Source organism: Monodelphis domestica, chromosome 8 (assembly GCF_027887165.1).
Source record: "Monodelphis domestica isolate mMonDom1 chromosome 8, mMonDom1.pri, whole genome shotgun sequence".
Classification (NCBI taxonomy): domain Eukaryota; kingdom Metazoa; phylum Chordata; class Mammalia; order Didelphimorphia; family Didelphidae; genus Monodelphis; species Monodelphis domestica.
The window spans coordinates 86528292-86542059 of record NC_077234.1 but is presented as its reverse complement, the minus strand read 5'-3'; the positions used below and the strand labels follow the sequence as shown (position 1 = coordinate 86542059).

The 13768-nt window shown below is 38.5% G+C and overlaps 1 long non-coding RNA gene across 3 annotated transcripts; it reads left to right on the top strand.

The window, feature by feature from the left end:
- Positions 1-845: 845 nt before the first annotated feature.
- On the top strand, positions 846-13406 carry LOC103105576 (uncharacterized). 3 transcript variants are annotated; one of them, XR_001624353.2, is made up of 5 exons: positions 1136-1235; positions 2701-2839; positions 2958-3112; positions 6566-6778; positions 13101-13406. It is a non-coding gene; the product is annotated as an uncharacterized LOC103105576 (long non-coding RNA). The 3 variants fall into 3 exon arrangements; XR_471792.3 differs by lacking the exons at positions 1136-1235; positions 2701-2839 and adding an exon at positions 846-1035; XR_471790.3 differs by lacking the exon at positions 2701-2839 and having other exon boundaries at positions 1114-1235.
- The last annotated feature ends 362 nt before the right edge of the window (positions 13407-13768 follow it).

The window sequence follows — 13768 nt, the reverse complement described above, 5'->3', positions numbered from 1 at the left end:
GAATTAAACACTGATTGGGTTGATTTTGAATGAGCTCAATTGGGTTGGATCTTTGTGGGGTGATTGTTATTAGGGGGTAGTTATAGGCAGATATAGGCAGTTTTAAGTGGTAATTATAGGTAGCTATAGGTATTATAGGATAACTAGTATAGACATTGGGAAATTTTCTTTCTCTATCTCTTTCCTATATTTCTCTCCTTTACTATATTCTTTTACTATCTCTATTTTAATTAAGCTAAGTTGCTAATTGTTAAAAGCTTCCAGTTTTCTTTTCTCTGACTTAATTACAACTTTTACTATATTCTCATTAAAATTTAAATTATTAAAAACTGCTCTCTTATTTTGTCAAAACCCCTATTTTAACCCTTACAAAGGTTAGCTACTATTATCATCACTATTCTTAATAATTATTTTTGTTCCATCTCCCTGACAAAAGTGTAAATTCCTCATGGTGAAGCTTCTGCTCTGTCATAGAGTCTTGAGTCTCTGTGTTTTGCTTTGAATTTCTTGCTTTGTCCTAGGTGATTTTCATTCTGTTGATATCCTACTGATGCTTATTGACTGATGATTGATTCATGGTCCATTCATACACTGGAACTATACCACTAAGCTTGGTCTTTAAAAGGGAACAAAGAAGTAGCACAATGAATAGAGCACCAAGCCTAGAGTCAGGAGGATCTGGGTACCAATCTTACCTCAAACTCTTCCTACCTGTGTGCCCCTGGGCAAGTCACTTTAGCCCTGTTACCTTGCCCTTACCACTCTTCTACTTTAGAACCCATACACAGTATTGATTCTAAGATGGAAGGTAAGAGTTTTTAAAAAAGGAACAAAGAGAGGCATATACCCAAATCTAGAGGCTTAAAAACTGGAGAAATGGTAAGAAGGAGAGCAAAGAAAGGAGCTACATAAAGACTCAGAGTGCTTACATATCCACATGGCCACTCCAGTGAGTCACATATCCCTAGAGAGACCAGAAGACAGCAGCAGTAGTAAAGTGGTGAAGAACTCCTGAGGGCAAGCCAGAAACTGCAGGTGAGCTAGCAAGAATAAAGGGGCAACGGTAGAACAACAGAGGAATTCTGGGACCACACTGAGCTCCTAGAATGAGCAGAGTAGTTCCTGGACTTAGCAGGAGCTGTAACCAAGCAACAACAAAATACAGATTCATGACATAGAAGAGTAAACCTGGATCTTTCCCTTCAGTGATTCTCTGAGCTATGTGGACTATGCAGGTATAGAGGAAGAAAAAAAGGACTGATTTTCAGTGTCAAGTATTTTTCCTTTATGTGGGGAAGGCTCTATCTAAGTTAGGAATATTAAATTGGAGGTTTATATATATATCCCTGGGAGGTAGGGTTCATTAGAGTAGTGAATTACTTGACTCTTTAGCAAGAATAATATCTCAACACTGAAGGTAGTTCTATGGGTTGAAAGGATTTGCCTTAATGTGTGGCATGGTAGATAGAGCACTGGGCTTTGAAATCTGGAAAACTCATCTTCATGAGTTCAAATCCAGTCCCAGACACTTGCATAGCTATGTGACCAGAGAATAAAATAGTAAGTAACTTTGGTGTCTTTGCCAAAAAAAAAAAGGGGTGGTGGGTGTCATAAAGAGTTGGACACAACCTAAAGAGTTGGATTTCAACAACTTTGGGAGGAGAGTTATTTTGACTATTTATAACCTAAGTGCCATTCCTTAAGTTGCATTAAGTCAACTTTGTTTGATATTCTGTTGAGTGTTCTCATAGACACTAAGAATCCTTTGACCTAGACATGAGCCAGATTCCAATATTCCTAGGGTAAGCCTTGAGTTGGGGCATGAGCCACTGTGGAGATTCCCACAGGATTGAACCCCACTTGCAGAAAACCAGAGCATTGATTCTAGGCTACAGTTTGGTGCTATTGTTGATTATACCTTTGATTTCAATGTTATAGAGACTTTTCAGGGAGGAAATTCTCTCTACTAATGCAGATCATTATCTGCTCTACAAATTTCAGTCTTAAAGAATAACCTAAGACACAGAGAAGTTAAGCCACTGACAAGTTACAGCTCTTGTTGAGGTTTTTCTCTAGCTAATATTCCATATTACTTTATATTATGTATAAATAAATAATATAAAGGTGAAACATTGAAGATGACTATAGTCTTTTCAAGCAAAAATGACAAAAACTAATAGATATGTCAGCTGACAAACAGTGATTCCCATTAATCCACCAGTGGTCAGCCCAATGGTCAAAAATTTGATGAAACTAGGAAAGGTTCTGGCTAATCAAACAACCATAAAAATGGTGAACAATACTTGTGTTCAGTCTTGCCTCTGATGCTTACTATTGGTGTGACCTTGGGCAAGTCATTTAACTTCTGTGAAGTTTAGTTCCATCCTCTGAAAAATGAAGATTTTGGATTAGATGACCTGTGATGTTTTTTCCAACTCTAAATCCACAACTTTCTGACTATAATACTTTGATGAGTATCATTGGAGTATGTATTGCCTGCAGTGAAGTCAATTATAATCCATCCATGCCTTCCCATCTTGGGTAACTGTTTTCTCCAATAATTTTTACACAAAGTCCACTTAACACTCTGGAAGCCTTCACCCAAATCTCTTGATATTGTGTGGAGAACAATGGAACACAGGGGTTATCTAGGAGTTGTAACTTGTTCTTGCTTTATGATCTGCCTAACTCCTTTTTCAGTCATACATCTTTGAGGCAGAGTGGCATACATGGGATATATAGTGTTGGAGTTGGAGTCAAGAAGACCTGGGTTCAAATCCACCCATGATATTTACTATCTAGGTGATCATAGATAAGAGACAACTTCTCTGAACCCCAGGTAATTCTCTGAGATCTATATACAAAGTTATATAGATGAATTGCCATTTGTTTTGTTGGAGGGAGGGCTTACCCTGATGACATCCTAGATCATTGATGCATTTTCCTTGTGACTACAGATCTTGTTTAGGAGTATCTTCAATTTTCTGGACCCTGTTACCTTCAGTCTGATGAAGTCTGCAGTATCTGGACATCCTTTATGCCACTTCTGCCCAGTTCTTCTTGGCAGTGACTGTGGCCTGCTGACCTACACCATGCAACTCTCCATTGCCCTGTAAGTGACCCTCACATTGAATGCTTCAGAGACTGTGGTATTTCATGACTAACCCATTCCACATCAATAGAAGAATATTTTCTTTTAAAATGAGCCTTTGTTTCAGGGAAAATCTTGAAGTCATTAAAAGCACTGAGCTGTTTCCCAAAGGCAATCTAGCCCACTCTCTTCCTCTTTTTCAAGTCTGGATCCATCTCATTGTCCATCTTCAGTGTCTGTCCAAAATGGACCAGTTGTATGCATGTCAGTCTGAAAAACAGGCCATCTCTGTCTACTTGGTTTTTCTTCTTTAAATTTTAAATTATTTATTACACTGAATGTAAACTATAACCAACATGAAAATGTTCCTATACAAAGAAGAACAGAAGAAGAGGATTGTCTATGAAACTGCAAACTTCCAATATATACAGCTGGGATTTTTAAAAGATTTATAATAAATTCAGCATGTTCATTCTAAAGTCATTCTACTTAAGAATGCTCTGTATTTTCCTTTGAACCTCCTTCAGTTTTCTTCTGTGCATTTAAAAAAGTCCTTTGTTGACACACTTCCCTTCCTTGTCTTCATTATTATTATTTCCCTTCTCCTATCTTCCTTCCTATCAATTTTTAAACCCTCATTTATAATAAAAAGAATATTCAAGTAAACAAATCCAGACATTGTCTATGTCTGAAAATGCAAAATTCATCCCAGATCTCTAGTCCAAAGGGGTCACATGCATGTGGTCTGGAGGCCACATTTTGACCTAAACCACTCCAGAGTAGGGTCAAACCAGATTACATTATAATTGGGAAATATTTAACAAAGAATTAAAAATACAGATGGACACAGATAATGTTCATATGTAGTTTTCTAAGAGAGAAAAGGGAGAGAGAAAAAAGAAAAGAAACAAAGACAAAGAGAGAAAGGGAGGGAAAGAGACAGTGAGAGGGAGAGCATGTTCTAGTATTCATCTGGATAATTAGAGTACCTTTACTTTGCTATATCATGTCTGTGCCAGGCTTGTTATCTACTCCCCAAATCCATCATCATCTCCTTCTTCACCTCCAGTTGTCTGAAATATGTGGCATTTAATAAATGTTTGCTGATTGATTTGCTCCAAGGACAAAATCACTTCTGCTTCACTCTCTCCCCCTTTACTTAGTCTCAGACATGCTGCTCTCTTTTGGCGCCTAGATCTTCTCATTTGAGTCTCTTTTTAACATACTAATATAATCCTTTTTACCAGTCTTGTGTCTTTTGAATAAGGTATGCCCATCCAGAGTTATGGTGTTGTCATTAGTTTCATCCTCCCAAGTTTCAGTGATACCTATTACTTCAAATTTGCTTCATTGGGTTAGAATCTCAAGTTCTTCTTGTCCATTGCTTAAATTCTGAGCATTTATGAATAGATTTGAGGCCACGAGCAGCCAGGTGGCACAGTGGTAGAGTATTTGGTCTTAAGTCAAGATGATCCATCTTTCTGATTTCAAATCTGGCCTCAGACACTTACTAGCTGTGTGACTCTGGGCAAGTCACTTACTCCTATTTGCCCCAATTTCTTATCTATGAAATGAGCTGGAGAAGCAAATGGCAAACTACTCCAGGATCTTTGCAAAACAAAATAAAACAAAACAAATGGGGCCATGAAGAATCAGACATGATTGGAACAACTAAACAACAAAATTTGAAGCCCTGGATTTTACTTCTTCCTTTCCTAAATGGTGTTTTCTGTGAACCTCTGGGTACATCAGTTGCTATTCTTTCTAGCTATTCTCTATAATATCAATCTTGGAGAATACATATAGGGTGTTTTTTCCATCCCCATTCATTAGTTTAAAGGTCCTTTTGATTAAATTTGCAAGAAAACAGACAAATGCAGTCTTTCCTACCTATGTTAGATATAGATCAGTTTGGGCCAGGAACCTGTTATTTCTTTATTTTAAGCCTTTTGAGAAGTACAAATCCTCATTGTTTCATGTTACTTTTTGGGCAAGGTGGCCCAAAACAAATTTTCTCTTCTGTATCCCTTGCTTTCAATAGGCAACAGTGAGGAAAACACAACCTGTGCCTCTGTTGTTTCCAGTTTCTTTTCCAAGTCTTTGTAATCATTGGCTCTGCTTTTGAAATTCTTTCTGACTATCATTTGTGTCCATTTGAACCCCAAGAAGTGGATGGTTGTCCTCTATCTTAAGAAACCTTTGAAGATTCTCTTTTGAGTCTCTCTTGAAACTTCTCTACTGTTATCAGGTCAACAAGTAGCTTATCCCAACATGCCTAAGCAGGAAATCACGAATTACTATTCTTCCTGTGCTCCATACTCAATGGACTTTTGACCATCCATGACTCTCCTGTATCATTCTGGGAGGGGGGGGGAGGGAAGCTTCTTCCTTGGAGCATCCAACTGTTATCTACAGAAAGAACCTCAAATCTGGCTTTTCATTCCAATTGCCCAAATAATCTTTTCCTTCCTTTTCTCCTCTATGTAATACTCTTTTACTCACTATCATCTTTATAAGGGTCAAGTCTCCTTTCCTCTACTTTAAAACTCTTCTTTTCTTATGAAAGCTTTTCTTCTACTTTCTTTTTTTTTTTAATAACCCTTGCCTTCCGTCTTGGCATCAATACTGTGTATTGGCTCCAAGGCAGAAGAGTGGTAAGGGCTAGGCAATGGGGGTCAAGTGACTTGCTCAGGGTCACACAGCTGGGAAGTGTCTGAGGCCAGATTTGAACCTATGATCTCCCATCTCTAGGCCTGGCTCTCAATCCACTGTGCTACCCAGCTGCCCCCTCTTCTACTTGCTTTAGGAAGAAGTGAGCAAAGAACAAGAGAACATCATACCCAGTAGCAGCAATATTCTAAGTATGACCAAATGTGAAAGACTTAGCTGCTCTAATCAAGACAATGAGCCAAGATAATTCCAAAATACCCATGATGAAAAATGCTATCCACCTCCAGCTAGAGAACTGATGACTCTGAGTCTAGAATACATTTTTCACTTTTATTTCTCTTGGGGTTTTTGTCAAATTTTTTTGTAACATGACTGATATAAAAATATGTTTTGCATGGCTTCACATGTATAATCAATATCATATTGTTTGCCTTCTCAAGGGACAGGGGAAGAAAATAATTTAGAACTCAAAAATTTTAAAAAATGAATTTCAGGGCAGCAAAGTGGTTCAGTGGCTAGAGAGTCAGGCCTAGAGATGGAAGGAACTTAACCAATTACCACTCTCTTTTTCTTGGAACTAATACACTATATTAATCCTTGGTCTTGGTCCTCCTTTAATCCTGAAACAGAATCTGCACAAGAACCTGGGCCGTAAGATTGTTCTCCTTCAAATTTTCCTAAATTTCTTCAAAATTTCCTCAAACTTCTTTCCAGCAGCTGAAACACCTGACTTTCCAAAGTACTCCAAGTTGCCCACATGATTTCTTTCTTTATATTAAGTTCAAATCCTTCTCTCTTCTCCAGGTTCTCTCCCCCTCCAACCTTCTCCCACAGAAACTAGAAATAGAATGAATAAAGTAGACAACAGAAAGCCATTGAATATTACTGAGCAGTGAAGAACATCTCAAAGAAGCTTAACCTGGCAGTTCTATGGAGCATGGATTAGAGGAAGGAGAGAAGACCAAGATGGTGATGAGGAGGATATGTTCTAGCATACAAGATAGCAGGAACATAGAGGTGGGTAAAGATATTAGAAATGCATTGAATCAACAGGACCTATTTGTATTTCATCAGAGTTTCTAGATTATGCCCATCTAGAAGGCTGACACTGTTTGCATAAGTCTCTTTGTATAAAAATTAACAGAGGTACTCATTAAATGTGTTTTTACTACTAATAATAATATTAGCACTTATATAATACTTTAAGCTCTGAAAATACTTTTTAATTATCTCATTTTATCTTCACAACAATTTTAGGAGGTGCTATTACAATCCCTATTTTACAGAAAAGGAAACAATGTAAATGTACATATGCACGGGGCTATGGAGCCATTTTTTTATGGAGCCTACTCTGAGGTAGGATTTGAACTCAGGTCTTCCTACCTGCAGGTCCAGAACTCTAGCCACCTTGCTGCCCCACTTTTTAGTTTGAATAATTAAAAAAGAAGCAGGGAAAAAAATTGTACCGTATGCTCCAAAGAAGACAGAAATAGTCATGTAGTCCATTTGGTGTTGGGTAAAAAATGTTTTGCTTTTGACCCTTGGCAAGCACACATATGGGAACGTTCCCCAGGTCTTTTACTTGACCCCCCACAGAATTATCTTTTTTATGCCACAAAATGAGCTTCGTGATTAGTCATGCCCACTTTGGCTGGAAATGTGCCCATGCAAAAGCCTGAGGCTGGTCCAAGTGTTTCTTCCACCAATTTGAGCTGTCAGATCCAGTTATTTCTCTAAGTTGGTAGGGCAGCTCAATCTTCCTCAAAAGATACATTTCCTGAGGGCTGTGCCTCACATTTTGGCCTCCTCCCTCCCCCCCTCCCCAATCCTTCTTATGTCATATCAGGGCTCCTCTCATCTCCTGCCTGCATAAATTGAATGTGAGAAGCAAAAACGCACACTTAATCAGTCTTTGTTCTTGACAATTCCCACATCCAGCTGTGTCTACCATGGAGGTTTTCTATACTGACATGAATCCCAGGATGCCTATTTTCCCATATTTTCCTTCCTCAAAATTCAGGGCAGAGTGTTGTTCACCAATGAACATTGACTTTATAATAATGCTTGTCTATGGCTTAGTAGATAAATCTTATGGAGTTGTCTGAGGCAAACAGAGGTTAAATAACCGGCTCAGCTAGATGAGAGATAGTACAGTTAAGGAAGAGCCAGAGGTAGGATTTGAGCTCAGGTCTTCCTGATTTTGAACCCAGTATGCTATCTATAACCCTAAAGATGGTTCTTTGTTTTCAGTGGTTTTTCAGTCATGACTCCATTTGGGGTTTTCTTGGCAAAGATCCTGGAGTGGTTTGCCATTTCCTTCTCCAGCTAATTTTACAGATGAGGAAACTGAGTCAAGGAGGATTTGACAGATAATAAGTGTCTGAGGCCAGATTTGATCTCAGAAAGATGAGTCTTACTGCCAGTCTGGCAGTCTGTCCAATATGGTGCCACTAGTTGTCTTTATATATAACCTCATGAAAAAATGTCTACATAATGACTTTCAGCTATTTCCTTCTGTTCTTCCTCCAGAACCAGCAATGCCTCTGTTTACTAAATGGCATCATGGTTCCAAAGGTTTATACTAGAGATTATTTCTTATTTTATTTTCACAATATTTCTTCTTAAAGAAATGTTTTACTGTGTTAGATTACAGAGAGGGGCTTCCTCCAATGTAATATTTTAGTCTTACTAGTCTCATCTGCAAAATGAGATTGGCCTAGATGGCCTCTGAGATCTTCTCGAATTCTAGTTCTATAATCTTCTATGTGAATTTGCCGAATTTGAGTAAGTCACATTACTTCTCTGTGACTCAGTTTCCCTCATCTATAAAATGACAGTTGTACAAAATGACCTTATAAGGTCTCTCTTAACAACTCTGTGAACTTTGTAATGAGTTGCTCTGAACAGAATTGTTCAAAGTCTTTCCATTATGACAGGACCTACCAGAACTTACACTGCATTGGTAAAAACCATTCAGAACCTAGCCTCACCTGCATCCACGAGTGTATGTGTTAGAGTCACATCACACCAGCTCAGGAAAGTTGATTGTTAAATGACCAGTATGACCATTTGCACCTCAGAAATCAGCAAACATTAGGGATCAATGCTTGTTGTTTTGTTGATTGTCTAAATTTAAAATAATGGAGAAAATGTTAATAACATAGATTAATTTTAAAACTATGTCATGTGTACTTTTTTTCTCAGAGAGCCAATTTATAAACATTTACCAGTACATCCTTGCCACTATGCCATAATGAGGCACTGGAGGAGGATGTAAGTGAATTTAAAAAATAAAAATAAAAACCCTTACTTTCCATCTTAGAATGCATACTAAGTATCAGTTCCAAGGCAGAAATGCTGCAAGGACTGGGCAATGGGGGTTAAGTGACTTGCCCAGGGTCACACAGCTAAAAAGTATCAGAGCTCACATTTGAATTCAGGGCTTCCCCTCTCTAGACCTGGCTCTTAATCCACTGAGGCACCTACCTGCCCCTCAAATGCATTCCTGTTAACTTCTCTGCTTTGTTCTCCATTTAAATTTTGGGGCATTTAAATGTTTCAGCTGGACCTTGAACCTAATCTGAACTCTTCCCCTAATGTTCTTATCTATATACTCTATGTAGATCTTGTACATACCTAGTAATGAACATGTCTCCCCCATTAGAATGTGAGTTTCCTGACTTTATATCCTCAATACTCAGCATGGAGTAAATGCTTAATTAATATTGGTTGATTGATTGGTAAACTTAGAGGAGAAGGCACTTACAGCTGGAAGGACCAAGAACGTTCTCATGCAGAAAGTGGCGCTTGAACAGAGTTTTGACAGAGACTAGGGATTTCAGAAGGCAGAAGAGTGATGGAGAACATTCTGAGAAGCTATGGGTGACAATAGCCAGTATAAGGGCAGAGACATAAGATAATGTATTTTATAATGTCACTAAAACCCTAGAGCAGTGTTGGCAAACCTTTTAGGAATTGTGTGCCCAAACTGCACCTCCAAGCTGCCTGTGAGCCCCCCTGCATTACCCCTGACAGTGGAGGGAGGAAGTGCTGGCATTGGGCTACTGGACTGGATCGAGGGACAGGGCATGTGAAAAATATCCTTGGGTGCAGTAGAAAGAGAGAACAGAGCAGAATGTCAGCATACACATGCCATGTCTTTGCCAACATGGCCCTAGAGGATTTGGAAGGAGGAATGTGTAACAAAATTGGAACGATGGCAAAGGGCCAGGTTGTGATGGGCTTTAAATGGCCAATAGAGAAGTTCAGATTTGATCTAGAGGTAATAGGAAGCCCCTGGAGTTTCCTGATTAGGGTTAAGACATGGTAAGACCTATGCTTTAAGAAAATCACTTTGGGGACAACTAGGTGTCTCAGTGGATAGAAAGCCAGGCCTGGAGCTGGGAGGTCCTGGGTTCAAATATTACCTCAGATACTTCCTAGTTGGGTGACTCCAGGCAAGTCACTTAACCTCAGTTACCTAGCCCTTATTGCTCTTCTGCCTTTGAGCCCATACCTGGTATGGATGCCAAAACAGAAATTAAGGAATTTTTTTAGAAAGAAAAGAAAATCACTTTGGAGGGTCATGTGGAAGGTGGATTGAAGCTAAGAGACCAATTAGGAAGCTGCTGAAATGGCTTGGGAGAGAGAGATGATGGGACCCTGAATAAGTTTATATGCAAAAAATTATTCTGAAAAAAAAATCAGTCTTTATAAAGTTTACCTCAGTCACCTTGAAGACAGAAAAGTGTGGCAGGCTTCTGATGGAGGAGTTTCTCTTTAAAGTACTTATCTGGCAAATTAGTCAAATCAGAGGTGGAGCAAAGCTTTCTCATTTTGATTTCTTTACATGAATCTCTAGACCACATTCCCTCCCACGTATTTGCCTGTGTTGTATTGCAAATTAACTTTTAAAAGAATATTTTTTACCAAAAAAAAATTTTAAGATTAAAGTCCCCCCACAGTAACCACCCAGGATAATGAACTATAGAAGCTGTCATCTCAAGAGGGCTTAATGACAATATTCACTGTGTGTGTGGACAGCAGTGGCTTTTTGAACAGTTGTCTCCTTGAATGGGCTTCAAGATGTTTTGACTATTATCTGTTGCAAAGAAACTCATTATTAATTGCATATTGTCATAGCTCTTCGTCCCACATAGCTTTTAGTCCAACAGAGTATTATTTCATCTGGAGAATAAGATGGGAATGCTGCCTAATTTTTTCCCCCTTTGGTAAGTTGTTTCTCTCAGGTCTGGGTTGACAAATCAAGTTTGGAAGGTGGTCTCATCCTCAATATATGGCCTTACTGTAGCAGAGGGAAAGATAGATTCAGAATATTTCCAGAATTATAATGTTTTTGTATCATCTATGGAATGTTTCGGAACCAGACATTATGAAGATGATCTGAGAGTGCCAAATAAACCAGAATTCCAAACAACTGTTTGATAATGACAGCCACCTCTTGGGTGATGACAGCCACTTCCTTGCCCTCTCTTCTACCTTGCTTTTTAAGATGAACTGATACCCAAACAGAGCACTGCCATTCTCCTTTTTGAGGGAGAGGGTATGACAGACATAGGTTGAATGATGTGAATGCATGAGATTTAAGGGGAAAAACTGATTAAAAAACAACAAAAAAAGAATGATGTGGATAATGAAGTCTCTTAAACTTTTACACTCCATGAAGGCAGGAGCCCTGCCTTATTAAAACTATGTCTCTTCTGCTACAGCAAGGGAATTTGAAGACTGTCTCACTACACTTCCCTAATACAGTCCTCTACATAGAGTAACCCTACATAAGTTTATGTTGAATCCAATAGTGGAATAGGGAAGGAAAGGAATTATGGGATGGAAAAGTTGGGATCATTTTAAGAATTGAGACAGAAGTGCCCTTATTGTGTCTGCTGTCCTTGCCTCCTTTTTTGGCCCAAGAAGAGTAGACCTCATCATTACTTTGATTATTGGGATTAGCCCACAGTCTGGAGAACCTCAAAGAAAGTTATCACTTATAAATTATGTGTAGAGAGACTATACGAGAAAGAAAGAAAGAAAGAAAGAAAGAAAGAAAGAAAGAAAGAAAGAAAGAAAGAAAGAAAGAAAGAAAGAAAGAAAGAAAGAAAGAAAGAAAGAAAGAAAGAAAGAAAGAAAGAAAGAAAGAAAGGAAGGAAGGAAGGAAGGAAGGAAGGAAGGAAGGAAGGAAGGAAGGAAGGAAGGAAGGAAGGAAGGAAGGAAGGAAGGAAGGAAGGAAGAAAGAAAGAAAGAAAGAAAGAAAGAAAGAAAGAAAGAAAGAAAGAAAGAAAGAAAGAAAGAAAGAAAGAAAGAAAGAAAGAAAGAAAGAGAAAGGAGGGAGGGAGGAAGGGAGAAAGAGAGAGAGAAAGAGAAAGAGAGAGAGAGAGAGAGAGAGAGAGAGAAAGAAAGAAAAAAGAAAGGAAGGAAGGAAGGAAGGAAGGAAGGAAGGAAGGAAGGAAGGAAGGAAGGAAGGAAGGAAGGAAGGAAGGAAGACTGCACACACCACAATTAGAGGCTTTTGGAGCAGTTTCCCAAACAGATTTTTGGTACATAGGCTCACAATCAGATCTGTAATGGGAATGAAAAGGAATTTCCTAACCTTGTGGTCAAATAAGTCTGGTACTACAGACTTTGTCTAACTAACAGACAAAGATAAAAGAATAAACTTAATCTTAGCCTGGAGTATTCTGCTAGCTTTTATTGACCTCTCTATCTTGGTGTGGTGCCTTATTGCCTTGGCTTTGCATTAAAAAAGCTCAGCCCACAGGGGACATTTTCCAGCTATTATTTCTGGGTAGATGGTAACTGAGAGCAGCTCAGAGACAGAGTCAACCCAAAGATGGGCAGAAACACAACACTCAGCAGAGAGTATCAGAATGATATCATTGCTCTGGCTTCACATGACCCCATGTGTGCATCCTCCAAAGTGTGTTCCTTGGCCACATGAGTTCCTCACGAATGCCTTTTTTAATGCATATTTTCTAAGCACATGTGTGATTTTTTCCCCCACTGCTGACTTGGTAGCCTGAGGAAGAGTCTCTCCCATGTGTTCATGGTGAGGATCATTCCTTGACATTCCCCCCCCCCCATATTGTCTAATTACATGCCTTTTGTTTTGAACTTATGCTTTCTTGAGTTAAAAAAAAGTCAACATCCATGGGAGACTGTGAGTTCCCATCAATGGATACTGACGCATGGTGTTCCTTGAACCCAGGGTAACTTCTCTGGGAACAACAGTAACTCTATAAGAATACTAATTAAATACATACATGCATATGTTTACCTGTTGCATACTGTATATATATATATTTTTTTCTTTAATTTATTTCAGGATTCTGCTTCTCCCAGCAAATAAAGACTTCATCCCCATTCAAGACACAATGATATAACTGAAGAGGTACTATAAGGTTGTACCTCAATAGCAATGCCATCATTCTCCCCTCCTTATCATTGGAGTCAATTTTAATAAATTAGACCAGCACTCCCCAACCAATAGATTGTGATCTTCTAATGGATCTTGAAACCTTATCTATTAGGTTTGCAAACTTCTGCCACAACCCTTACTTCTGCCCTTGATACCTCAGAGGGAATTCTATCTTATCAGGAAAGGGAATAAAACCAATAACTCTCCTCCCAATTTCTTTATTGGTGGCTTGATTTCTCTTAACCAATTTCTTCTTATTCTTATCCCTGTCACTATCTTGACAAGAGAGCATCATCTCTAAAAGATCAATGGTAATATGCTTGAAATAACCACCTTTACTTTCTTCCCCATTAATATTAGTTTATTAAATAAGTCAGTTTTCACCTTAGGAGACAAAGAAAACCTAATCTTTTCAGTAGGAGATAGAGATCAGGCATTTCATGAAAGATAAGATATTGTAATATGCTGTAGTCACTAAAGAACTGATCTTAATTTTAGGAAACCTGAGTTCAAATCCTTCTCCTGATATATAGTAACTATGGGCAATTCACTTAAACACTTAAACTCCAAACAAA